General features: G+C 36.5%; 1 protein-coding gene across 3 annotated transcripts in view; it reads left to right on the plus strand.

Annotated features, from left to right (window-relative positions):
* LOC120417006 (probable serine/threonine-protein kinase kinX) overlaps nt 1–26,248 on the plus strand; it is a 110,994-nt gene that overhangs the window by 18,985 nt on the left and 65,761 nt on the right. The gene's annotated exons all lie outside the window — the stretch shown is intronic.

Genomic DNA, 26,248 nt, shown 5'->3' on the forward strand with positions numbered 1-26,248 from the left:
GTTGAATCATGTTTTTGCATATTTTTGATGTAAATTTACATCATTTTGCACTTTAATTAAAATGTTTAAAGGCGTGCAAAAGTGTTCCATAATTTTATCGTATCATTCGTATTTTGATTCTGCGTAAGTACAAGTAGGATGAACTGTTTGTTTACACATTTTTCTTGGCCCATTTCAGTTTGGTTTGAAAAAGTAACTTGGTAAATGTGTACAGCATTAAAAGTAGTAATCCAACTGCGTTTAAAAGGCTGAGTGTAAAACAAATGTTGCATTTACTTCATGAAGTTTTATGTAATATTACACCTAGAAATATGGGACACCTACTTGACTGAAATGTCAAGCTCACATAGGCGTTTATCCATTCCAATCTTCATTGGTCTGATAGCCGAGCGGGCTAAGGCGCTAGCGCTCTTTGTGAGTTCTGGGTTTGAATCCCGTCGACTGCATTTTTTTTTGTGTGTGGAAAAAATAAATATACATGAAGTGTGTGAATTATCTCCCATCAATGAATTCCATTTATTTCTAAAAATGTCCGACATGCAAACGTTCTCTAAAACTATATTGATACAAACATAAGTTTTGATAGGGTTTCAGATCTTGAATTTTTTGAACTCGTTGCAAAGGTCTTTTGATTACGCATCCAAGGATGGGTCGCAGATTGATCCGGACACCATTGTTGTCAACATTTCTGAAATCTGATTTTAAAAATAGCTGTATTCAAAATTAAGTACTTATAACTTGTTAGGTTTAATAGATTTTCGATATTTTAGACTCATTAGAAAGGTCTTTCGGTTACCTATCCAACGACAGATCGCATGATAGATCCGGATATTCAGCAAGGGTTAGTGGGATCCGTCTTCTAAAAAATACTAAAATATTACTTAAGTGCTCATAACTTCTAATAGGGTTTTAAGCTCATTTGAAAGTTCTTTCAATTATCTAACTAATGACTGGTCGCATGATGAACCCGGTCGTAATTTTCATCGAAATATCTGAGATCCGGCCTCAAAAAAAATTATAAATAAGACTTAAGTGCTCATAACTATCGATAGGGTTATCAGGCTCATTCGAAAATTTCAATCATCTAACTAGTGACAAGTCGCATGACGGATACGGTCATCATTTTCATCCAAATATCTAAAATCCCGTCCCAAAAAATACTAAAATGTCACGTAAGTGTTCATAACTACTGATAGTATCAGATAGACCAAAACGATCCAAATCGGTTCAGCCAATCCGGAGATAATCAGTGCACGTACTCACAGACATATGCATGCTCAGAATTTAATTCCGAGTCGATGTGGAAACGTGAAGGTGGGTCTAGAAGGTCGAATTAAGAAGGTCATTTTTTTTGGGTGAGTTTAAAACCTTTCCTCAGTAATTTAAAATAAATTTACTAATTGGACAGAAAAGGACTAAAAACATAAAAAGTCAAAAATTTTATCGATGGCATCAATTACCTCTGTAGAGTTACCATTCCAAAAGTTCAAATCCAGTTACATTTCCAATCGCCCAGCTCTAACTCACAACAACTCCTTTCTGGTACCAGCAGCAGTCTTCTAACCCTGACCAAAGCCTACACAAACAAAACTCCAAGGACCGAAACCGTCCTCGCCACAAGAGATTGTGTTCCCTGGCAAAGGTTAAAACCGTCCTGCAGTTCTCCACCATAGTCGGACGGACGGAACAATTTCCATGGTGGCATTTTCACGTTCAATTCCACCGCCGAAGGTCTTGAAGATGCCGGCCGTGTTATTTGCATCTCGCGTGGCCGGGTTTGGACGTGATCTTTGACGCGCGCGCGAAAACTTCTAATGCTCGGCGCGCTAGTCATATTCACTAGGCCACGACTGCGATGGTTTGGTTATAGAGGTACACAGAGCAGTAGGTACACTCCAACGCCGCAGCGCAGGGCGATCGCGCAAAAGGGTGAGAAAAGTGTGTCAAGGTTTGTTTCTAGCTTGGAAGTTCTCTCCTCCAGTCTCGGCCGCGCATGGTGCAGCATGGTTAGTTTTGAGCCGAGTTGGTGAACAATTAGCTTCAATCGATCTTTCAATGCCAGAAAATGTGTGTGCGAGAGTAGCTCACGTTGGTTTAGTACACACGGGAAATATCGAGACTTGGGAATAGTGCGTATACCAAGCAGTAGCAGTTTATGGTTTGAAAGATTTATGGATCTCCTTGGAAGTGGGATCGCGAAGCAATGGATCTTGGGAGAGACCCTTTCGACGAGGATTGATTTATCATCATTTCTTCGTAATCATACGGTTTTTTCGAACGTCGATTTCGGGCTAAATTGAGAGCCTTAAATACAAAAACTGGGATTCATTCCGTATAATTTTTCTGAAAAATCAGAACTATAATCTGCAAATTTGCCGTCTGAAAATCCTATTTCAAGATATATTTTAAAATATAATAACATACTCATTTTCTATTTCCAGTTTTCAGCAAAACTAACATTGCACACTTGAGCAATTGTCTACGAAATCGTCCGATTTCGACCAATTTTATTTTTTGTATTTTTTTATTTGGCTTAAACTTTGTGAAGGCCTCTCCTATGACCAAAGAAGCAATTTTATGTCATTGGTTCACCCATACAACTAGGCAGCTATTCATACAAAAATGATACGTAAATATTGGTGTTAAACCTGGATCCCTTCCACCCGACTGACGACGTCCACAGGATGGCGAAGATGGAGCTGATTGACGATTGGCTTCTACGAGTGCTTCCAAAGTTTTGGATGGGGTGTGCCACCTCAGCTAACCCTCTGCTGCTGCGGATGTCCCCTTGATGTGATATTAGAATAAGAAATACCTCCTTTCCTCTAACTATCCCCTATCTATTAGCAATTTCGAAGGTTATTTTGTAACTTTTTTCCTTCCCCTGCTCAATTTTTCTCCCTTGTACCAGTAAACTCTAACACCGATTGAATTAGTCAGCTGTTGAAAGGTACCCCATATCTCAGCTTAGGATAATTACTGCACTGATGTTTTTGCCAAAACAATCCAATAAATGAAATGAAAAATGAAATGATACGTAAATATTCGAAAATCTGTAACTGTTCAAGGAATTTTTTGATTGATTTGGTGTCTTGGGCAAAGTTGTAGGTATGGATAAGGACTTAACTGAAAAAATAGGTTTTTTTCACAAAAATTCAATAAGGCTTTCTAGGCCCAGTGAAAAAAAAAAAATTTTAACCCTAAAAAGACAAACTCCTCGTCACAGTGTCCTGATGAAAACAATGATCGAGCTCGAGCTGTCACAGCCCTGCGAAGTATGTTGGCTGACATATCGGGCGGTCAGTCAATAAAAACAGCTAGAGAAGCCGCCTGACAAAAAACTTTTGCTAGAAAGAGATAGGAAATCTGATGCAAACAAACGTCCAGCTGCCATGTGAACATACTTTGAACGTGTTAGTAAATTTTCTGACTAGAAAGCCTTATTTCCCAAAATCCGTATTTTTTAATTTTTGATTTCTTTTTTGTATTTTTTAGCGGACAAACCCCCACATCTTTTAAGCCATTCAGAAGTATGGACCAAAATTTTGCCGACAAGCGATGATTTTTTTTAAATAGTGATTTTTGTAAAACAAATCTTGTACTTACAATTTTTTACCTCTTTTTGCCTTTCTTACTAAAGAAAGGTATAGGTTTTACTTTAAGGCTGGACGTCATTTTCATCTTCGTAAATATGTCGATTCAGCATGAATTTTAATCGGAAAAATCGTCAAAAAATCACACTGCATCGATTTTCGACGCTTCGTCGCCAAGTCGACAAGTTGTCAAGTTGAGCTTCGATTACTGGCGCGAGAATGCTGGCGCATATATTTTGTGGCTCGACTTATAATCATTTTGTAGTAGCTTGTCTACCGATGTTTCCTACAACGTGTAAGATATCGTAGCTTTTCGTTTTCTTTTGTCCTATGCGTTTTTGCATAACTGTCCAATGTTTATGCAAAAACTTTTGTGACATAGGACATTCATCCGGCTACAATCAATTTGTTTCCCATGCGCTCCTAAAATCGCCTGAATGTAGACATCAGTTTTTCGTGATTTTGTAAGTTTATTTAACAGGGTTCATTGGATTCCAATAGGAGCTTTCTAAGCTTTTCATCGTTTATATCGTTTTCAAAGTTTTCAATGCTGGCGACGCCAATGGCTTTCTACTTAAGGTAGTCGCGATTGGGACGGTAGTGGTGCGGTTTTTAAAAATAGCTATTTCTGACACTCTCACTTATGTAGAAGCTGAATGGCGAGCTTCTCTGCACCGTGCGGCACACGCGGTTCACTTGTACCTACCTCGGTTTTTCTTTACGCCTGCTTTGTTCGGTACGATGGTACGATGAACCAAAATACCAACACATAAAAGGGCTCGACCGAAGCTAGAAAACCAAAACCGCGGTGTGCGTTGTCACTGACGCATGGGAAGCTTGCTATGCTCGCGTTTGTCATAAACTCTTGTTTGATTAAGAATATGTACGAATACAAATATTATTTTGGTGAAAATTGCGTTTTTTATTTCTTTTCGAAAGCATATCATTTATAATACTTTGCTTTCATCATTAGACTTTCTTTTGTACTGACGTTATAAATAAACAAAGTCGTTGTTATGAATTTAAAGAAGAAGTTCTACTATTGTTATATTCTTTAGTAAGAAAGGCTCTATCTCACCCCAGGTGGGATTGAATCGGGTTTTTTTTATTTAAAATCGAATTTGCAATTGAAAAGTACTTGACACATTTTTTGATTAATTGCACCGCTTTCAAAATATAGCCATTCAATGTAAAATTTGGTCCGTGATTGTCCATTCCTACACAGCAAAAAAAGTAGTAAACCAGCTGCGTGTAAAAGGCCTGGGTGTAAAACAAATTTTGCATTATTTTATAAAATTCTATGCAATATTACACCCTGAAATATGTAGTCCTACAGTATGGGAAACCTACTTGACCGAAATGTCATGCTCATATATGCGTTTATCCTTTCCGTTCTTCATCGGTTTGATGGCCGTGCGGGCTAAGGCGCCAGTCCGTACTGATAGTGCTGGGTTTTAATCCCGTCGGTTGAAACTTTTTTTTGTGTTTACAAAAATTGTACATACAGTGTGTAATATTAAGTGTCTTTTTTGACGAAGGTGATGTGCATGCTTCTGCATGCGATTTTACCACTGGATATTTTTCTGTGTAGAAATATTTTTTTTTTCGAGAAGTTCAGAAAATTTCCTACAATTTCGAAAAAGAAACAGAAAAATTGTTTATCAAGTCTCACCCTAACATTTTCTTTCAACATTTTCCCCTTCATTTTCTTTTCGAAAACAATATTTCTATTTTTTTAATTAAGATTAATATTTCAAAAAGGGCCAAACATTCAATATTATGCCCTTTTGAAATGTTAGTCTTGGCAATATCTCAGTAACTAAGGGCCGTATCAATAAAGTTCAAAAAAGCAAAATATAGAAAATTTTCTCAGCTTTTCGAAAATATTTTTTCCAAGAGTGGGCAAACATGGGCACTAATTTAAAAAAAAAATTAATAGCTTCGACTATTTTCAAATAGTTACCTAAAAATGGCATAACTCAAAAAGAATACACTTTACAAAAATTTCACTGAAGTAGTTTTTGATTGCAAATTCTATTTTACTTCGAAAAAGTTAAATAATTTTTGCGAACAATATTTCGATTTTTTGAAAAAAAAATCAGTATTGATTCAAAAATTCATGACTTGGTCAAAGATTTTTTGGCCATTCTGAAAATTTCTGAAAAGTTGGCATTTGATGTCCCCTAAAACATGTCAGAAAATAAAAATAAATAAAACTAGTGTTTTATTTGCAAATCAAGTTTTAGTAACAAAAAGTGAAATTTAAAATCACAGAAATTTGTTTTACCGTGTATCGTATTTTTCAGTGTAGTCCATATCCATACCTTAAAAGAAACAGATTTTTGAATTCTCATACATCATTTTTGTATGGACAGCTGCCAAATTTGTATGGAAAATTATATGGACAAACTAATGCAAAATTGCTATTTTGGGCAAACCGAAGGCACCAAAAAGGTTTCAGCCGGATTAAAAAATACAATTTTTTTTAAAATACTTATTTCGTAGAGAATTGCTCCTTAGTTACAGACATTTTAAGATTTTTCAGGTTGTAAACGTTTTAAAGTTTTGTCCCGAATTATCCCACTTACCATTGACCTACAGTGCTAATATTTGGCCCAGATGCTAGTTATATATGTCCAAACAACCACTGAAAATGTCAAGCTGATTGGTGAGTTCGATGCGAGATGGGTATGCTCTGCTCGCGGACTCGCTCTTAAACGAATACACTTTTCTACCTGTTGCCTTGGTATCACGTGGCCTTGCTGTGATGTGCCATAACTACAACACATTCTTCCTATACCCCCAGAAGGGAGGGAGTCAACCCAAACGACAAACCTTTGCACCACACCGCCCCACCACACCATCACCAGAGCTCATCGATCTGTCTTTGCACATGCAACAAGGTGCACTTTGGGACGTCGACTGCATCTCCAACAGCAACGACTTCAACGACGACAGGTTCTCCAGCCAGGTATCCATAACGTGCCGTTTGACAAACGAGTGACCTTGACGTGGCTCGCGAGGTGACACGCGTGTGTGTGTCGGTGTGTGTGTGCCTCTCAATGACTTTTCGTTACTGGCCGCAGTTTCGCGGGCCGGTGTTGCCTTGTGGTTCTCGACTCGGCTTGAACTGACTACTATCCAAGGCAGTGTGGATAAACCTTTGCAGTGCAGTGATACTGGCTGATTATACGATGACACGGTAGAATATAATGAAAGATCAGGGACGGTGCACCCGGCTTGAGTTTGATGGGGTAGGCAAGTGCGAGGTTCGTTAGAACGTTCTGGGTTCTGGAGTTTCCTTAAGTACTAATAGGTAAAAGTGTGTTGACACTTTAGCTTGATGCTCTCCATAATTAGAATACAAAGCCTTTATCACCTGATCTTTAGCAAACACAGATCCACGTCCAACCAACTCAACGTTACTCTACAACGGATCAGTGTACAAAAGGTTTCTTGCTAGAATAAATCCAAGCTCTAAGCTATTACGTTGAAGAGCACTTGCATTGTTGGTTATTAAACTGCCCTGACTTTTTTTTATTATTCCAATCTAATGCACAAGTCATGCTACCGTAGTTGCTGCTGTTGATGATGATGATGATGGTGCAGTGTAATCCACGGTGCATCTCAAAGTGCAACTGGGCAAGATCGTTTTAAGTGAAGCAGCTGCAGCTGGGTGCTACCGATACACCCCGTACCGTAATTCATTGTGCGGGAAGTGATCTCCAAGGATGATTACGGTGTGGTTGAGCCATGTAATGTAATAACTCTGTCAACGGGTCAATCTGTAGCGGCTGGTGCACTTTAAAAGTTCTTGCACGTCAGAACATAGAACCGCTTGACCCAACTAATAAATCCTCAACCCAACGATTTCAACCTTCAAATCCCACACAACGCCGCAACGCCGATTGCCTTTTAACCACCCTCGAAGGTAACTTTAATTGAACCTCAAGAGTGTACTTTAGCGCGCGGCGGTCAACTGCAAACAAGCTGAGCCGGCCTGCAACTGGCGGACTGCAAATCGGCACAGCTATGTTAAATCTAACATTTAGTACCCGCGGCTCGGTCGGTGTCCTTCAATTGACATTATTGAAATCAAGGACCCCGGGCGAGAGAGAGAGAGCGCGCGCCAGCGGAAATATCTAGCGCCACTGTTGGTTGGTTGCAACGGCGCACACTTTGGAATGGATGTCGGAAACTGAAAGGGAACAATCGGTTCGGTTCGGCCCAATCCAATGCCAATGCCGCCCACCTCTACTGGGTTACACGGTAGTATTCTGATGTAAAGGGTGCAATTATGTGCGACTTGTGGAACATATCGTCATCAAAATTTATGGATGTCGATTTGAAGAAGTTTTGTTTAAGGTCAGAACTCAGAGGAGAGGAGAAATTAAACGGAGTATGGAAATAATTGATATATTTGAGTGCTGATTGTAGCTACATAGATCCTATCTTTCCGCAGCCGGCTGTCTAAGATTTGATCTCAACTTAATATGTGTGTCGGGATAAACTATAAAATTTACAACAACTAAATAGAAACTAGCTCGACAGCTTTGAGAATGAAGCATCACTTTCTAAACATTATAACTTCCAATAACTAAACGGGAATCGTCTCGACAGCAGCATCCGATTGCTTGCCTTGAGAATAAAGAAACTAAATTAAACCTCACTTATGCCAACGGTCGTATCGCTTGCTTAGGGCGACTCCCAGACCTTAGCCTTTCACAACTACCAACTCCCCGCGACACTTACGCAACCTTGTTGTTTAAATTCGATCAAATTTGGTCAAACGGTCAGTTTGATCAAGTTCCACAATAGGGTTGGGAAAAAGAGCCTGCGGTTTCGCTACCTTTTTCTAAGTAAGTTAAGCATCAACACTTCCCGTGCTCCTAATCCTTATTCCTGCCCCGGTGAATGGTGGAGTTGGGAGCGGCCGGCAATGGATGGCTTTCATGGTGCTACCTGTCCTGTTCTGGTAGAATTGGTTTTAATTCCTTTTAATCAATTTCTAAGCAACCTGGGCTAGACAATCATCACATATACATGACGAAATCCAGTCTGCAACCCGCTAAGATCACCATCTCCATGCGAATGCGAATGCGAACTCAGAGGAGAGGAGAAAATCTGCAATTTTCCGTTACTCTACTGTTTTTTGGTTTTGAACAAAAATTTTCATTTTAAAATTTCGTGTTTTTTTCTAACTTTACAGGGATTTTTTTAAGAGTTTAACAATGTTCTAACAAGTTGTAGTTGTAAAAAATATGATATATAAACATAAGGGGCTTGCTTGTAACCATCACGAGTTACCGCGATTTTGCGAAAAAAAAAGTTTTGAAAAAGTTGGTTGATCATGGCCATTTATCTTTACCCGCAGTAAACACGAACGACGAAACAAGAAGAAACGTAAAATGTGACTTTTTCAAAAAGTTTTGTTTTCGTAAAATCGCGATTATCATTAATTTTTTTGTAATTGTCTGCTCTACAACTTGTGTCGATCATGGCCGTTCATCATCATCCGCGACCCCAAGACGGATCTGAATTGAAAATTATAAAGTTTAGTTAAGTATTTCAAAAGTTATGCTAAAAAATGATTTTAACAAAAGTCCGGAAGATTTTAAAAAAGGGTGGTTTTGGTAAGAATATCTACCATGTTATACATTTTTAGAAAGGTATTTAAAAGACCTTTCCAACGAAATGATTGAAGATCTGACAACCCTATCAAAAGTTATGAGCACTTAAGTGTTATTTATGCACTTTTTGGGGGCCGGATCCCAGATATGTTGATGAAAACGTTGTCCGAATCTATCATGTGACTTATCTTTGGATAGGTATTCAAAACGGGGTATTTTTCTAACGACTCCAAAAATTGGAGATCTGAGATCGGAATTTTTCCAAAACCGAGAATTCCCGAATCCCGGGAATGTTATTTTGTCTCGGGAATTCCCGAAATTGAAAAAAAAAATCTAATTTTGGTCTGGGAATTCAGATTGGGTTGTGTAAATAGATGAATAGTTGAATACTTAGTAATCGATGAGAATGTTAAAACATTAAAATTTGTATTCGGCATGTATCAGCATCAATTTGGCTTTTTGGGGAAAATTGTTAAAATTTTAGTTCCATAGAACAGATCCGCAAAATGCCTAGCTTTAATTGAATATATTTTTTTAAAGACTGGGTATTAAATTAACGTATATTAATTATTTTTAATTTGAAAAAAATATGTCATATTTAACTTTTTTCCATCATCTGGGGCAAACCAGATTTGCAATTTTGAATTATGTTCTGATTTTTTTTGATTTCGGTTAAAGCAGGACAGGAAAATATATTGCTCTAAAATCTCCTATACTCTCGATTTTCCCCAGTTGGCGGCGGTGACATGAAATTCTAAATATATCTAAAATTTACATTGACTGGTATCATTTTATATGTTGTCGTTTCTTGTTTTAGATATTAAAAAAAAAATTTAAGCTTTTCCAGTCATGTCATACAAAATAATAACAAATAAAAGAAATAGAGACTTGAATCACATTGGATTAAAAATTGTGTTTCATTTGAAATCCAGAGCACATCAAAGAACAAAAAAAAAACATTTATTACTTTCTATTAAGCTATCTAGAAACTGCTGTCCTTGTTTAGATTGAAGTGTAGATTGTCACCAATTAATAGTATTGAGCTAATTCTATGATTTAAAGCTTGAAAAACATAATAAATATAATAAAAACTAAAATTTTGTGACTGTTAAAAAAATTACCGGGATTCTAAAAATATTTAAAACCCCGGAAAATTGGACGACCTAGTATGAATAATGAGTCAAAATGATAGAACACTAAAAGTTCCGCCCTTTTGTGTCTATTTTGGATAGCATTACCCTCTAAACGTGAGGAAGGCACCAACCACCTAACGGTGTATAAAGTGACGTTTTGAAAATGTAAAATTTTTTGCATTAGAATTAAAAAAAAAATGCCAAATCTTAATTATTAAACCATTTCAATGATAGAAATCGTTACCCTTAAAATTAAAATATCGAAAGCGTTTTTTTTTATATCATCAAATTACTGAACTTACTTAACTTATAACTTAACTCACAAACTGAAACATGACTGTGACAAATCGTTGCCACAACGAACGTCATATTTCTTACAGGGCGACGACTTTTCCGCGCCTGTTGCGCCGTTCAATTACAACTTAAAATATAAATACTCTCCCGCGGTGTTCTGTACCCCGTAACGGCGATGGTGGTGGTGCAATATTTGTTTTCTTATGCACATCTTGTTGCAGTTTGCAATATTTTAACCCTACTCGCGGTGGATTCTCTCAGTGATGGTGGCCACCGACTCTCTGACACTAAAATGACGACGGAGTGCCAGCCAAAGTGACGTTTTGTCGCTATGGCCAAGTAATAACAATGTGGATATGCCCGTTTCATGCCAGAGTCGATGATCACGTAATCGGTTCTTGAAAAGCAAGTCATAAATTCTAACCCTAATGGCCACGCTCGTGGTGGTGGCGGTCGTAAACTAGCGATTCCAATTTAAAGTCAAGGTTAAGGTGCGGGACTAGCTCCGGCGGGTTTTGCTAGGGTTGCAACAGTCTCGGGAACAAAGTCTCGGCGGAGGAAGAAACTCTAATCAACAGCCAGCAAACACAAGCCGAGAGATAACTAATCATGAAATGAGAAAGAGAGCTAGTGAGGGCAATGACATCTACCGGACGGATTCCCAAACAAGAGCAGAGTGCGCGCAAAAAGGTTCGATGATCTTTTCGTATTTCCGTTCCGCCAACGTGTCCCCTCTTTTCTACTAAATGGTTATATTTTTTTTCGGAGTAGCTCATGCTCCTCCCTCTCTGTCTCCGCGGCGCTCTGTGTATTTGTGGCTAGCGCGTCTAGCGCGTCACTTTTTGGCGGTTTTTGGCGGGATTCCACTATTCTGAAGCAGCTCCACTATAATTCGCTCAGCGCGGACAGAGTTTGCTACTGTGTTGAATGTAACCGTGGAGCTCGCAAGCGATTCTTTCTTCCGTTCCATCGTTGTCGTTTTGTTGATGAAGTCGATGACCGAATTGTCATCAAACTCATAAACTGCTCGTCGTACTAAATTTATGCTGGAATTACTAGTGGTGACAGGTGGCAAATAACATTTTCATGTCAAAAGGCAATTTGAAATCTAGATTTGCTACTACAGCACAGCAACAGTAAAATGACAAGAAAAATAAAGATTTTGGTAATATCTTAAGAGAAGGCTCGATTCTTTAAGTAAAAAAACTGTGCCCATTTTGAGCTAAATCGGTTCAAGTTTAAGGGTAGTTATTGGTCGTTGAAGTTTGTTTTGGAAAATTTGCAAAAAAATTATAGGGAAAAGCAAAAATTTAAAAATTCCTCCAGAAGATGGCGTTAAATGTGTCGGATCATTGTCAAGTGTTAGCTTCTTAGGTACAATTTTATGACAATCAACTTTGTCGAAGACCGCAAAACGATCCGAGTTAATCCTGACGAGTTATTAGTGATTTAAAGAGGTCGTTTTTGCATGAAAGATTTTTTTTTTCATCAGCTTTAACGATTTATAGCCACCCTTAAACAATAACCTAACCGATTTTGCTCAAAATTTTCACAGTTACTTATTTTTGCATAAGGACTCGAATCAGGGAGTATCCCTGAGGTCGATTTTTTTATTGTCAGCCTAAGTAACAGTCGAAAAATGCTTCAAAAAGTGTCGCACTGACTTCATAAAAGGGTTTCTTTAAAAATATGTTTTACATTCATTCAGCAATTTTGACCTTTTGTAAATCAAGCTATCTACAAAAAAAAAATCATGGTATTTTCTACTGGGAATAGGTGCATCTTTTATGTCTGAAAAAGTGTACTTTTCCAGTAAAAATGTGTAAATTTACCACTGTTTCGTGGTATTGCCCCTTTTTCAGTCTAAATTGAGGTAACATTACATCAAAAACGAGGCAATTTGAACCTTCCATTTTTACATCTTCTAAATATACATAATTTTTTACTGTGCATAGTTCATGAACAGTCTTAATCTTAATTAAAATTAGACTTCCACCCACAAATTATCTTGATCAAAAATATTTCAGGGATATTCGGAACATGGAGAAAAATGAGTTTTGAAAATCGTGAACAAGCGTTCATAACAATAGAAACCACAATCATACACAGCAAATTCTGATGTTCATTTTCAGTTAATATTTACTGAAAACTGCACTACTGAAATTTTCAGTTAGTTTTTCGCTGAACTTTAGTTAAAATTTGTATGGAGCTGTCAAAGTTTGCTGAAATTTCAGCAATTTTTCATTTACTGAAAATTTCAGTAGTGCAGATTTCAGTAAATTTAACTGAATTCAGTAATTAGTGATTGGTGTGTAGTGCTCAAATCCTTGGTTAGTTTTTGAAAAACGTACCATGAAATTTGAACACTTTGTCCGTGACTCTAAATTTCTTGAACGTTTGTTCACGATATTGGGAACTATTTGGTCAACTGAAATAGTCTTAGTATAACAGTAAAAAATATGATAATATTACATCTGGAAATGTGGAAATATTTTGAGTCAGAGTAACTTTTATTGTGTAATTGAATTTTTCCATTTAACTCTTTCAGGAATGAATTGAAAAATAAGATTTTTTAAGTTAACAATGGGAAATTTTTTTTTAGGAGTCCTACGTTAGGACCACACGAAAATTATAGGCTATTTTTGGAAATTTTGATTTTTGGGTCTTATATCAGACCATCAGGCCTGAAAAGGTTAAATTGAGGTAAAAATACACCGAAAAAGAGGTAATATATTTTCATGAAATTTCCAATCTTTCAAAATGTAAACCATTTATACTGTATATCATAAATAAGTTTGAATTTCTTGTTGAACTTTCATTTGGGCAAGATTATTAGAGAAAATTTCAATCTTCTTACAAAACAAAAAGTATAAATAGAGTAAAAAAAAGTGTCTTTATTGGTTCGTCCATCACATTGAGTAAATGCCTCTTTATATGGCTTTTGAATAGCTACAATACTCAGCAGAAAAAATAATTAATTTGGAATGTTAAACAATTTGATGGTTGAATATTACCTCTTATTGCGCTGTAACTTTACCTCAATTTATGTTGGCTAAGTAAAATTACATATTTCTAGAGGTAAAATTACACTTTTTCCGGACACAAAATTAATCATCATTCCCTGATGTAATATTTTCATGATTTTTTTACTGTCTATCTCGACTAGGGATGCGGTTTTTGTTATCCGGATAATTTTTAAATCAGTTTAAAAAATAGAAAACATTGTAAATTTATATATTTATTAGGCTAGGCTTAAATCAAACATCTAAAAATGCGGGTTTTGGAGTTGAACTTTTGAAAATAAAAAGCATATTTAAAAAAGCTTGTTTTTTTAAAGTGTGGTACTTTTCTAAAGACACAAAATCGACCATATAATTCCTTCTCGAAGTACAGATTTCAGAATTTATACAAATAATTGTTGTATGAATACTAGGGTGCCCAGAAAAAATGACCCCCTGCTCCACAAGCAAAAATTGGTTTTTTGGGTTATTTTAAGCATCTGTGCAAATTTTGAGTGAAATTGGTTGAGATTAACCCATTGATTCCCGAGCCTAAAGTTGTGAAAAAAATGTTTTTCATACAAAAATTACATTTTTAAATCGTTGATAACTTTTCAGGATCGAGTTTAACGGCTTTGGTGTGTTCTACAAAGTTGTAGAGCATTAAATTTTCAATAAGAATCTCACGTTTGGGAATATTTGAATGGAAGTAGCGCACCGTGCAGACCAAACTGTAAGAAAAATGGGGTTTCCATACATTTTTCCGATTTTTCCCATACAAACTTCACCTTCGAGTATCAATGGCTAAATGTTGACCGATTTTGCTCATATTTGACCCAGAGTCCTAAAATAGCCCAAAAAACAATATTCAGCTTGTGGAGCGAGGTTTTGAGGAAAAGTCCCATATTCTGGGCACCCTAATGAATACACACAAAAATTTTATGGAAGACTTGTATGGACGAACCAACGTAGAAAAGAGCCTTTTTGGATTAAAACAAAGCAAACCCCAAGTTTCAGTTCACTTTGTGGAGAATTGCTCTTAAAATTAAGGGATCATCCATAAACCACGTGGACTCTTTTTTTTAATCTCAGACCCCCGTCAGATCCCCCCCCCCCTTCCCCCTTGTGTACAATTTCCATACACAACGAATCTTTTTTGTATGGAACGTGACAAACGCTGACTGTGTTAGGTTATGTGTATAACCTTTTTATAAATAATATGAGATAATTTTGAAAGGAAATGTTAGGTTTTCAGTTTAACCATAAATCTTCATTTCTGGAGTTTTTTTTAAAAAAAGGTCCAATAAACCAAATTTCCAGTTTTTGCTTTTTGGGTGTTTTTGAAACCGCCTTGAGTCACTACTAAAAAACACCTAAAAAGCAAAAACTGAAAATTTTGTTTATTGGACATTTAAAAAAAAAACTCCAGACTTCATCTTCACAGGCAACAAGTTGCCAAATCGAAAGCAGAAATTGCACTCGTTCTATCGCTGCAAAGTGTATCTCTACACCAGAAGCCACTGCAACATTGCAGCTGCTGCCGGCCAAAAATTACGTCACGTTCGCACGTTCTCACAAAGTTATCACATTTTGAGCTAAGAAGCGCGTTGATTGGCGTTCCCCAACCAATCCACTGGGAAAGTACAGATTCTGATAGCCACCCCGCCGCCGTAGGGTATTGGGATGTAATTTTGTCAAGTTTGGAAAATGTTAGAAGTCATCAAGTGGTTCCAAAACCATAATTCGTTACCCTTCCTGATAACCACAGTGCTTGAAGTTACCACGTTTTTTCGCTGATGCACTTTCATGTGGCCGTTGGAGTTCGGTGCACTCTCTCCTTCGGATAACCCCCAAAAACGAATCTCCAGAGAGCTTCTGGATGACGGTGGCATGCAACGCGGGTTCACCGCCTGCGTTGCCAACCGCCGAGGAAAAGGTCGTACTGGCAATGTCATACTTTTGTCGTAGGACGACGTCGATGTGCTTTTGACGAGTTGTGAGCAGCAGTCGAAAGAGTGTAAAAAAGGACCAACAAGTGCACTTGCTGGGGTGCAGTTGTTTGGGGCAAAGTGTCTGTGTAGTTTTCAGTTTTCCAACCATGATGTACACAGGGAAAAGTGAAACATAAGGCGAGTTGAAATTGTTATAGTGTAAATTTACTTCTTTAGTATGTAATTTTATCTATAAATTTATTTATTCGTGAAAGATTTTATTTCGAAAATGTGTAATTCTACAAAAAAACAAGAGAAATTTTCATATTTTTCCATATAACTACACTTTTTTACAAATTGACTTCGGTATTTTTAACAGAATACTGCAGTAGCGGAGTGAGAAAGGGAAGCTTCATCATCATCACTTTGTTGATATTGCTACCAGCAGCAGCTAGTTGTACTGCAAGATTGTGGATTGAGGTATTTACTTAAATAGGTGTTCTGCATATGATTTCGGTATGCTGTGCTCGAATATGAATCCAAGATCTATGAAAATGGGTTTTGAATGTGTTATTCGAGATGACGTATTCTTATTTATCTTTCTGCTTTTGTTTTTAATTTAATTGTATTTAAATATTTTAATTTAATTTTATCGAAATAAGGACCAAACTAGGATTGTCGCATAACAGAATCCGCTTACATCATTAGATTGGCAGTGCTTATATCTAAAACGAATTTGTCATAATAGCCAACTGTTGAACGACTTCTTCGCTATAATCGCAGCCAAAACAAATCGCTCCTCCTAGGGAAAAACTGGTCATCATCCTCATTGATTAGACAACACAAAACCCAAATAAAAAAAAACTGAAATTTCCTGCGAACATTCTTCCCCTCACGCGACGAATGCTCATTTCGGATTCCTTCAGTTTATTGTTGGTATGACAAATGTATGCACATACGGTATCCCGAAACGCCAGAGCGAGAAGGACATACCGAGGACATCGGTAAAAGAGCAGTCAACCTTCCGCGGAACAGCAAAACTAGCGCCAGATTTGTTGTGTGCTGCATGCTTTCTAGGGGAAATTGGCCTATTTTGGTACTGATCACATATTTTTTTTATTTTGTTTTATTTGACATTATTATGCCAACATCTTAATTAAATTTTCAAGCATTATTTCTGGAGTTGGTTTTTGAAAAGGTCCAATAAACAAAATTTTCAGTTTTTGCTTTTTGGGTGTTTTTAATTCCTCCTGACTCAAGGCGGTTTCAAAAACACCCAAAAAGCAAAAACTAGAAATTTGGTTTATTGGACCTTTTCAAAAAAAAAAAAAAAAAAAAAAAACAGATTTTTAACTCATAAATAGCTACAGTACTTCTCCTGTAGTAAATTTGTAAGGAAGTGAGGCAAACAAATCGTGAGTATGTGTGTGTGTGAATGTGTATCGCTATTCTACATGTCACCTTGCCACCCACCACCCACAATCTCTTCCCAGTCGCGGTAGCTTCAGGTCAAGCCGTGCATCAGACGGCGGGCGGAGAGATATAGCGAAGAGGACAAGCGTGGCCACAAAGGTTCAAGAACCTTTTACCTTGTGTGTGTGTATTAAACACGCCAAACAAAATCATCAGCACCGTTTTTGGGCGTGTAGTTTGGGGGGTAGATTCCGGGTGGTAGTAGATGACGCCGTTTTGGGTGCTCCGTCGCGCCATTTCTTCGAGGTCAGTGAACCGGTGGCGTGGCGGTCACGGGAAACATACACGTGGAAAGGATAGATTAATAATTTAGCCATTTTAGGCGAAGCTAGACATTTTTATGACATTACAACTTGTTTTTGTATTAAATAGATTTTTGGTAATGTGTGAGTACAAGTTCAACGTGCAAGCAGTATCAAGTACGGGTTGTATTCGACATTCTTTTCTATATTTCTCGAGTTAGTTTTCAAATGGTTCGAAGCGCCAGTTGTAAACAAAGCCGTTTTTCGATCGGTTCTCGATCAATTTACGAATTATTAAATACATAAAGCTTTGATTGGTTTCAGAGAGAAATCAAATATGAATCGGAGGTCGCGTCGTTTTGCAAACTTACTAATTGTCAAAATTTACCAAGATAATTTAACAAAAAAAAAAAAAAGAAAAAAACATTTCAGCAGACTCCCAAAACTGAGTTTTTTCGTTACAATTCATGGAAGAGTTCAAATGATAACATTAGTTTATGCAACAAGTTGCATAAACCTAGCTGAATAATATAATGAGTGCTGAAATAGTAGTTTATGCAACAAGTGGCAAAAAGAGGATTTTTTCAGCACGAGTCGTACATTTATCCAACGAGGTTCACCGAGTTGGATAAATACGAAGAGTGCTGAAAAAAACAAGTTTTGCAACGAGGTCCATACAACATTTTTTGCAGTTCCGAAAAACACCCATTGAGTGAAATTTTAAATCAAATTTTCATGTATTTTGTCAATAAATCGTTTAAATCAAAAAAATGTTGAAAAGTGTTACTTTTCGAAACAAGTGCTGAAAAGTTCAACTTTTCAGCACCCATTTCAGTGCTGAAAAGTAGAACTTTTCAGCATTTATTTTGAAAAGTGTTGCTATTTGATTCTGTTATTTTTGGTACAGAAAAGTAGGCTATTTCGTCGTTCAAGAATGACAGAAAAAGTTTGTAGTTTCACGACGGAATTGCAAAAAGATATGTTTTGCAACGATTTACAAACAACATTTTTGCAACTCTGAAAAAACACTCAATGAATGGGATTTTAAATCAAGCGTTTTTATCTAATTCACCTTTCAAATCATTCTTAACTCAATTTGGCTCAAAAGCAAAAAGGGGCGCGACAATGTGGGAAAGGAAAGTAATTTGTGATTGTAGACGGTATTGTTTTGATTCGCAGTATGTTGAGTCAACTGCTGTGGATGTACCTGAAACATCGCACAACGTGGTTTCTCTTCTCTTCATTTTCAGCTACTACCTATCTCCTATTTTTATTTTGCTCTACTGATTCTCACTTCTTCACTGATTCTTCTATTTAATATCCATCATTTGATTTTGATTTTACTAACTTTTGATTCTCTTATCTCTCAATGCTTGTCCACTCTCTTTACCAATTGGTACTGCTGTAACAAACTTTGTTTTTTTCCTTAAAAATATACTTTTCCTTAATGTACTAGTAATATCAAGTCTATTTATCATTTGCCTAATCTTTTTTGATTTTATTGCGAATTTATTTATTTGAATAATTCTTTATCTGTCCTATAAATTATCATTACTATAATCTAAGCTTGTTTTGTATCTCTATTTATTAACTATTGTCTAATTTTACATCTAATACATCCAGCTTCTCATTTTTATTCTTTAAAATACGCTCATCTTTCTCTTACTATTGATTATTGATTTTTATAAAATATATTCCCTTTTACTGTCTATTGTTTTCAAACTTCACCCTTTTTTTCAAACAAGTGAGGTGTGAGCCCTTACTCAATTTATGGAATGGTTAAAGGATTCACACAAATATTATTATTGTACTTTTGGTAAACTTTTATAACATGCTTAGGACCAAAAGTTGTAACAAAACACCGCGACAAAAGAAATAGCAACATATAAACACGACTCAACACTAGGAAAGATTTCTAGTTTTTGAATTCAAACTAAAATTAAAACAGTTTTTGCTTTAATGAAAGTTGATAGGTACACTATAAATAGTTAGGCGCTTATACTTAAATCAAACCCTACGCAATGAACCACCCCCGGCCGAGTTAAAATGCGTAACCGGAAAAGAAGGTGTGCATGCCTGGCACGAACACTCAAAGCGTGTTCTAGCGTGTTGCTCGTACTGACTCAGAGCAAGGGTGAGATGTAGGTGTAAGGGCAGTGCGTGTTCGTCGGGAACCTAGTGCATAAGATCGGTCATTGGCCCGTTCTTACACTGAAAATTGCGAATTGCGAAATGCACGTATGACAAGTTAGCACGACAGCGACGAAATGTTGTTTTCTGGTAATCAATCAAGCTGTCAAAACAGGGTCTAGTAACAAAACCTTCAATGCGATTTAAAATATGTTTGATCGAAAAACGAGATCTAGTGTATTTTTTTGAAAACACGTGTGATGCTTTATAATTATACTTTACAGTGATTCCAATATTATACTTGCAAGGTATTGTCGCTCAATGTTTTTGACAATGTAAGACAGCATTTGGAATTTTGAATAGTTTTCTATCCCTGTCATTTTTGTTCACCGTTTGAGGGACCGCGTTGATATATTGCTTTAAAAATTGTTCCGAGTACAACACAATCGATTGTGATATTTGTGATTGTAAAATTTTTTGATTGTAAAAAAAACCTTCATTTACAGAAAAATTCAACACATCCAACACAATCAATGAACTCTTAAGCACCTTTTGTGGCCATTTGCAAACCGGTACTGTAGCGACACCAGCCAGCGGAAACAGAAACAGACATTCAAAACAGAAGAGTTAAGGGAGAGAGAGCGAGAGAGCGGCAAATTGTACAACAATTGAGGGCGTCCATGGCCGCCCGTTCGTGGTCGGTTTGCCGGTGTTTATTATAATTTTTATTGTGCATGTGTGTGTGTGTGTGCGTTCTTGATAATCCGCCACGATTTTTGTTCCGCGACCGGCCAATGGGGTTTCACCGCATTGCTGGTTAATTTGAGGTTAAGTTATTGGAGGACGGAAGGTCGTTAGAATTAAAAATTTAAAAAGGCTGAATTGAGCAAATTATGGCTCGATGGGATGGGTTTGTTGCGGAGTGAGGATCGTCGATTTGAGTTTGTGTAACGTAATTTTTTTTAAGTTTTTTAACACATGGGTAATTCTCCGCCAACTCACACAGCAGTTGCCCCGACCCCTCTTCGATTTGCGTGAAACTTTGTTCTAAGGGGTAACTTTTGTCCCTGATCACGAATCCGAGGTCCGTTTTTGATATCTCGTGACGGAGGGGCGGTACGACCCCTTCCATTTTTGAACATGCGAAAAAAGAGGTGTTTTTCAATAATTTGCAGCTTGAAACGGTGATGAGATAGAAATTTGGTGTCAAGGGGACTATTATGAAAATTAGACGCCCGATTTGATGGCGTACTCAGAATTCCGAAAAAAACGTATTTTTCATCGAAAAAAACACTAAAAAAATTTAAAAATTCTCCCATTTTCCGTTACTCGACTGTAAAAAATGTTGGAACATGTCATTTTATGGGAAATTTAAAGTACTTTTCGAATCTACATTGACCCAGAAGGGTCATTTTTTCATTTAGAACAAAAATTTTCATTTTAAAATTTCGTGTTTTTTCTAACTTTGCAGGGTTATTTTTTAGAGTGTAACAATGTTCTACAAAGTTGTAGAGCAGAAAATTACAAAAATTTTGATATATAGACATAAGGGGTTTGCTTATAAACATCACGAGTTATGGCGATTTTACGAAAAAAGAGTTTGGAAAAAGTTGGTCGTCATCGATCATGGCCGTTCATGGTCACCCGCGACAGACACGGACGACGAAACAAAGAGAAACGCAAAAGGTAACTTTTTCAAAACTTTTTTTCGTAAAAACGCGATAACTCGTGATGTTTATAAGCAAACCCCTTATGTCTATATATCATTTTTTTTGTAATTGTCTGCTCTACAACTTTGTAGAACATTGTAACACTCTAAAAAATAACCCTGCAAAGTTAGAAAAAACACGAAATTTTAAAATGAAAAATTTTGTTCTAAATGAAAAAATGACCCTTCTGGGTCAATGTAGATTCGAAAAGTACATTAAATTTCCCATAAAATGACATGTTCCAACATTTTTTACAGTCGAGTAACGGAAAATGGGAGAATTTTTAAAACTTTTTTAGTGTTTTTTTCGATGAAAAATACGTTTTTTCGGAATTCTGAGTACGCCATCAAATCGGGCGTCTAATTTTACATAAAAGTCCCTTTGACACCAAATTTCTATCTCAGCACCGTTTCAGGCTGCAAATTATTGAAAAACACCTCTTTTTTCGCATGTTCAAAAATGGAAGGGGTTGTACCACCCCTCCGTCACGAGATATCAAAAAACGGACCTCGGATTCGTGATCAGGGACAAAAGTTACCCCTAAGGACAAAGTTTCACGCAAATCGAAGAGGGGTCGGGGCAACTTTTTCCGATTTCGTGTGAGTTGGTAGAGAATTACCCACATTCAAAAGTATTAAAACTACTAGAACCTTTTTTCAGTTCAGTTTTATAGTGCAAGATATATACAATGTAAGGACTAGTCATAAAACTTGTATTTAATAGTAGTTTATGCAACAATTTGCAAAAAGAGGATTTTTTCAGCACGAGTCGTACATTTATCCAACGAGGTTCACCGAGTTGGATAAATACGACGAGTGCTGAAAAAATCAAGTTTTGCAACGAGTTCCATACAACATTTTTTGCAATTTCGAAAAACACCCATTGAGTGAAATTTTAAGTCGAATTTTCATGTATTTTGTCAATAAATCGTTCAAATCAAAAAAAAAATGTTGAAAAGTGTTACTTTTCGAAACAAGTGCTGAAAAGTTCAACTTTTCAGCACCCATTTCAGTGCTGAAAAGTAGAACTTTTCAGCATTGATTTTGAAAAGTGTTGCTATTCGATTCTGTTATTTTTGGTACAGAAAAGTAGGCTATTTCGTCGTTCAAGAATGACAGGAAAAGTAAGTAGTTTCACGACGGAATTGCAAAAAAGATATTTAAGAGATTATAAACTAAAAATCTAAGTGACAAATGATTGGGGCAAAACATCATGACAAGGAGAAATGTACACCTCAAGAAAAAAATCACTGACGATAATGACAAACATCGCCAAAAGTTAATGGATGATGCGTGATTAAAGATCGAAAATAATTTTCTTTCTTCGATCTTTTCAGGAGAAAAGTCCCTTGATTTTATTAAATTGCAATTTAATTTTATTACATTGGCTTAAAAATGAGTTAGGTCAACAATTTCATGAGTTGACCAATTTTTCGTAACATTTTTCGAAATGATAATTTCATAAAACTTTTCGTAAATCTCTCTCAATATTCAACCTTCCCCAATCCTTTCTATTCAATGAGCTTGTTTAGCTTTCACGCGTTCTCCTCCAAATTTCTGCTCAACAAAAACCGAAAACCTTCCTGCCTGCCACCACTTTCAACTTTCACCTTTCAATCACCTTCTCTGTGCATTTCGTAGAAGTTGATGGTGATGAGGCCAAAAAACTTGCTTTCGTCCTTAGCTCGTAGCCACAACAACCGGGTGTCCCCGTTGAGCGGTGTGTGTGTGTTTTTGCTGAAGGTCTTGGTGACCTCCGAAAAGCAAAAAATTCAACTCTGAACACACTTTTGGGCGATCGACGGAGCCACGAACTTTGTGCAGCGTCATCATTGTTGTTGTTTTTGTGGTGCATTGTTGTGTGTTGCACGCAGCGTTGATTCTTTGTGTTCTTCCTTTGACCTTCGACCAGAGGTGGTGGCTTCGGCAAGTGTTGGTTTTTGATGATTGTCAACCCTTCACTGATGATTTTAGTTATTAATTTTATCATGATTTTGTTAGTTTTCAATGTAATAAATAAATACTTCTCTCTCTCCATTATATAATAGAATTATTTTAATTGTTATAATATCCTAACATAAACTTATTACATCGCAGTTCTTCGCCTGCACCCTTGTTCACACGGTTTAGCGACCGTACAGCAACTATTTTTAATCAACCTCGATTCCAAGTTCTTTGACATCCAGCGCTTAAAGGCAATAACAACACGACGACCACCACCGACCACCGAGTCAGTGCAGAGAGTTTTACGATCCGCGAAAATGCAAAAAAAAAAAGTTGTGTGTACAACACCAAACAACTACCACACAACTAACTGCTGCAGCCAGCTATCCTTGGACTGATTGCTCCTCTATTGAGTTTCATTGACATTTAGACCGAACCTTAGCCGTGGCGGCCACCTCGTCGACACCGCCACCAAGTCGTTGAGAACTGCACACGGCTGGTGGCGCGCGGTATGACATGCAGTCATATCGTTGTCTTCTAACGCCACATTAAAACTCCCAGCAAATCATAATCTCGGAGTGTGTGTGTGTGTGCGTGTTTACGTGAGTGGGGAGACTTTCAAATTTTTGCCTACTACTAGCTGCAGCGCGCTGGTAGCCCTGAGAAGAAGGTCTAGCCGGTTAGCGGAATAGAGGTCAGCAGCAGAAGAACTTGGGAGAAAAAGTTGCCTACTCTTGTGATGGGGCCAAAACACGAATCCTTGCGCAGTCAGGGTCATACTGTTTGGTTTAGAAACTGAGAAGAATTATTCTGAAATTGCATTTTTTTTTTCGTGGACAAAACAAATAAAAAAATAAATTTAAAGCATGGAAAAGGTATTTTATTTGCATTTTACATTAGTCTGGTTATTGCAATAATTAGTTTTCAAAATATCTAGGAAAAAATTGAAATTTTTCGAAAACTCAACATTTTTTGAAATATGCTAAATATGATTATCATCACAGGAAAATGCATTTCAAACTGTTTCCAATTAACTATTTCCTTCTATTCCAATAAAAATTTTGAATTTTTTTTTGTTATACAAAACCCGTGATTTTTGGGCCGTTTTTGGGTGGGGGGGGGGGGGGAGGGGGCAATGATTATGTTACGTCCATGCATTTTTTTCTATTTGTTTAAATTGGAAATTCGACAAAGAGGAGGTTTACAATTTCCAAAAAAAATCCACGTTGATTAAAGTTCCTCAAGTGAATTATTGAATATGAGAAAAGCAGAGATCGATTTCAACCTAGGCGCCAACATTATTAAAATATCAAATAAAGTTTCCTTCATTTATTTAATTTGTATTCGTTGTTTGTGAGATAAAAGTGTTTTTTACTATAATTTTTATGCTGTTGTAAATGTGGTTTACGAAGCTTTGTTTATAAAGTTAAATTATCATGAAAATTACATTACACATTCACTGCCCATGATCGCATAAATGTCCCATATGCATTTTCGTCACTTTTGAGTTATTGATGCAGTTTGGTTCAAAATTGTGTGCTCTTTCAAAAGAGCCTATAACATCCAGTACTTTGTTCTAGAAATCAGGAGGAAATCCAGTTTTTTCGTGAAAACTTAACACGTAGCCTTATGTGTGGGACAAACTTGTTTAGCGTTTTTCTCAGCTTGCTGTTTTTGCATATGGGACATTTATGCGAACATGGGCAGTTCATCTATTCAAAGTTTTTAAAGTCTGTATATTTTTCAGAATACCTTTTTCAGAGACAACAATTTTGAACTTTTTATCATTTTTTTCTGTCGTTTTTTAATTTTCTTTTTTTAAAGCTTGACTTTTAGTTGAATTATCGAATACAATCCAAATGTATTTTGTTCTGAATGAAAAAAATAAAGAATCTAAAAAAACGGCTTATGTTATTATAAATATGTTTAAAGAATTTGTCTCTTCATTAATTTGGCATAAAATCATTTTTAAACATGGAGTCTTGTCAACCTGGATTTTTTATTGAAAAAATAAAATCATTTAATTACTTCTAACTCAATAAAGGGACCATCCACAAACCATGTGGCACTTTTTTGAAAATCTCCACAATTGTCCATACAATTTTTTTTTTGTATGGAGCGTGGACAATCGCCATAATCCCCCCCCCCCCCCCCTCCCCCCTAAAGTGTCCACGTGGTTTATGGATGGTCCCAAATCATCAATAATTGAAAAAAATAATAATATCCAAATTAAATATCTATATAAATAGGGAAATTAACACTGTTAATTTAACAGTATGTTTTTAAAGCGAATTCCGAGTTAAAATAATTTTGAAAGCGTTCTTTGATAAACAAATTATAAATCAGGAAAAAAAAAAGTTAAATTATACCTTTTACTTATAATGAGTGTTTTGACTTTTGAAGTATTTTGTAGTGATTTATTGTTAAGTTAAGAAATTTTAAATAAAATTGTCATTTTTTTTATTGTCCTATAACACAATTTTCATTCTTTGCTTTTTAAGTGTTTTGAATACCCCAGATTCAAGGTGGTTTCGAAAACACCCAAAACACCCAAAAAGCAACACAATGAAAATAATATTAAAGTTTATTTCTAGAGTTTTTTAAGGTCCTTTAAATTTAAACATGCACAGTAAAAAATATTCCTGTAAATTTACATTATTTATCATGTACTAAAAGGTATCATGATTAATTATGATTATTTACATTAGATTCATTGGAAATTTACATTAGTTTTGCTGGAATAATTCAAATCAACTAATTCTAATTGGCAAATGGGAATGAGAAGCTTGACTTGACTTGACTTGGAAACGTTGAGCATGGAAATACGAATCTGATAAAATTCTACCCGGGTTCGGCTTCCTGTAAATTCTTATTTAATGTGAATTATATTACCCATGTATTTTTGCCAGACATTGACTTCATTTATTCAACATCGAACTAAAAATAGTTATATTTGGTTCTTTTTCTATCGCTCTCATACTTCGCTGGCCTATTGCCTGAGTCTCGACCTGAACAAGTTGATGCTGTAGCCGCTCGTTTTCAAAATGCGAAGATGGCTCAGTCGGCAGCGGGTAGCAGCAGTAACACCGAATAGGATATTCCCGTCGTCCGTTCAATTTCAGTCCAGCGTAATTCCACTTGGCCATCGACGAGAAATCTACCCCTACCTGC

The sequence above is a fragment of the Culex pipiens genome, chromosome 2 (genome assembly GCF_016801865.2).
Source record: "Culex pipiens pallens isolate TS chromosome 2, TS_CPP_V2, whole genome shotgun sequence".
NCBI classification, from domain to species: Eukaryota; Metazoa; Arthropoda; class Insecta; order Diptera; family Culicidae; genus Culex; species Culex pipiens.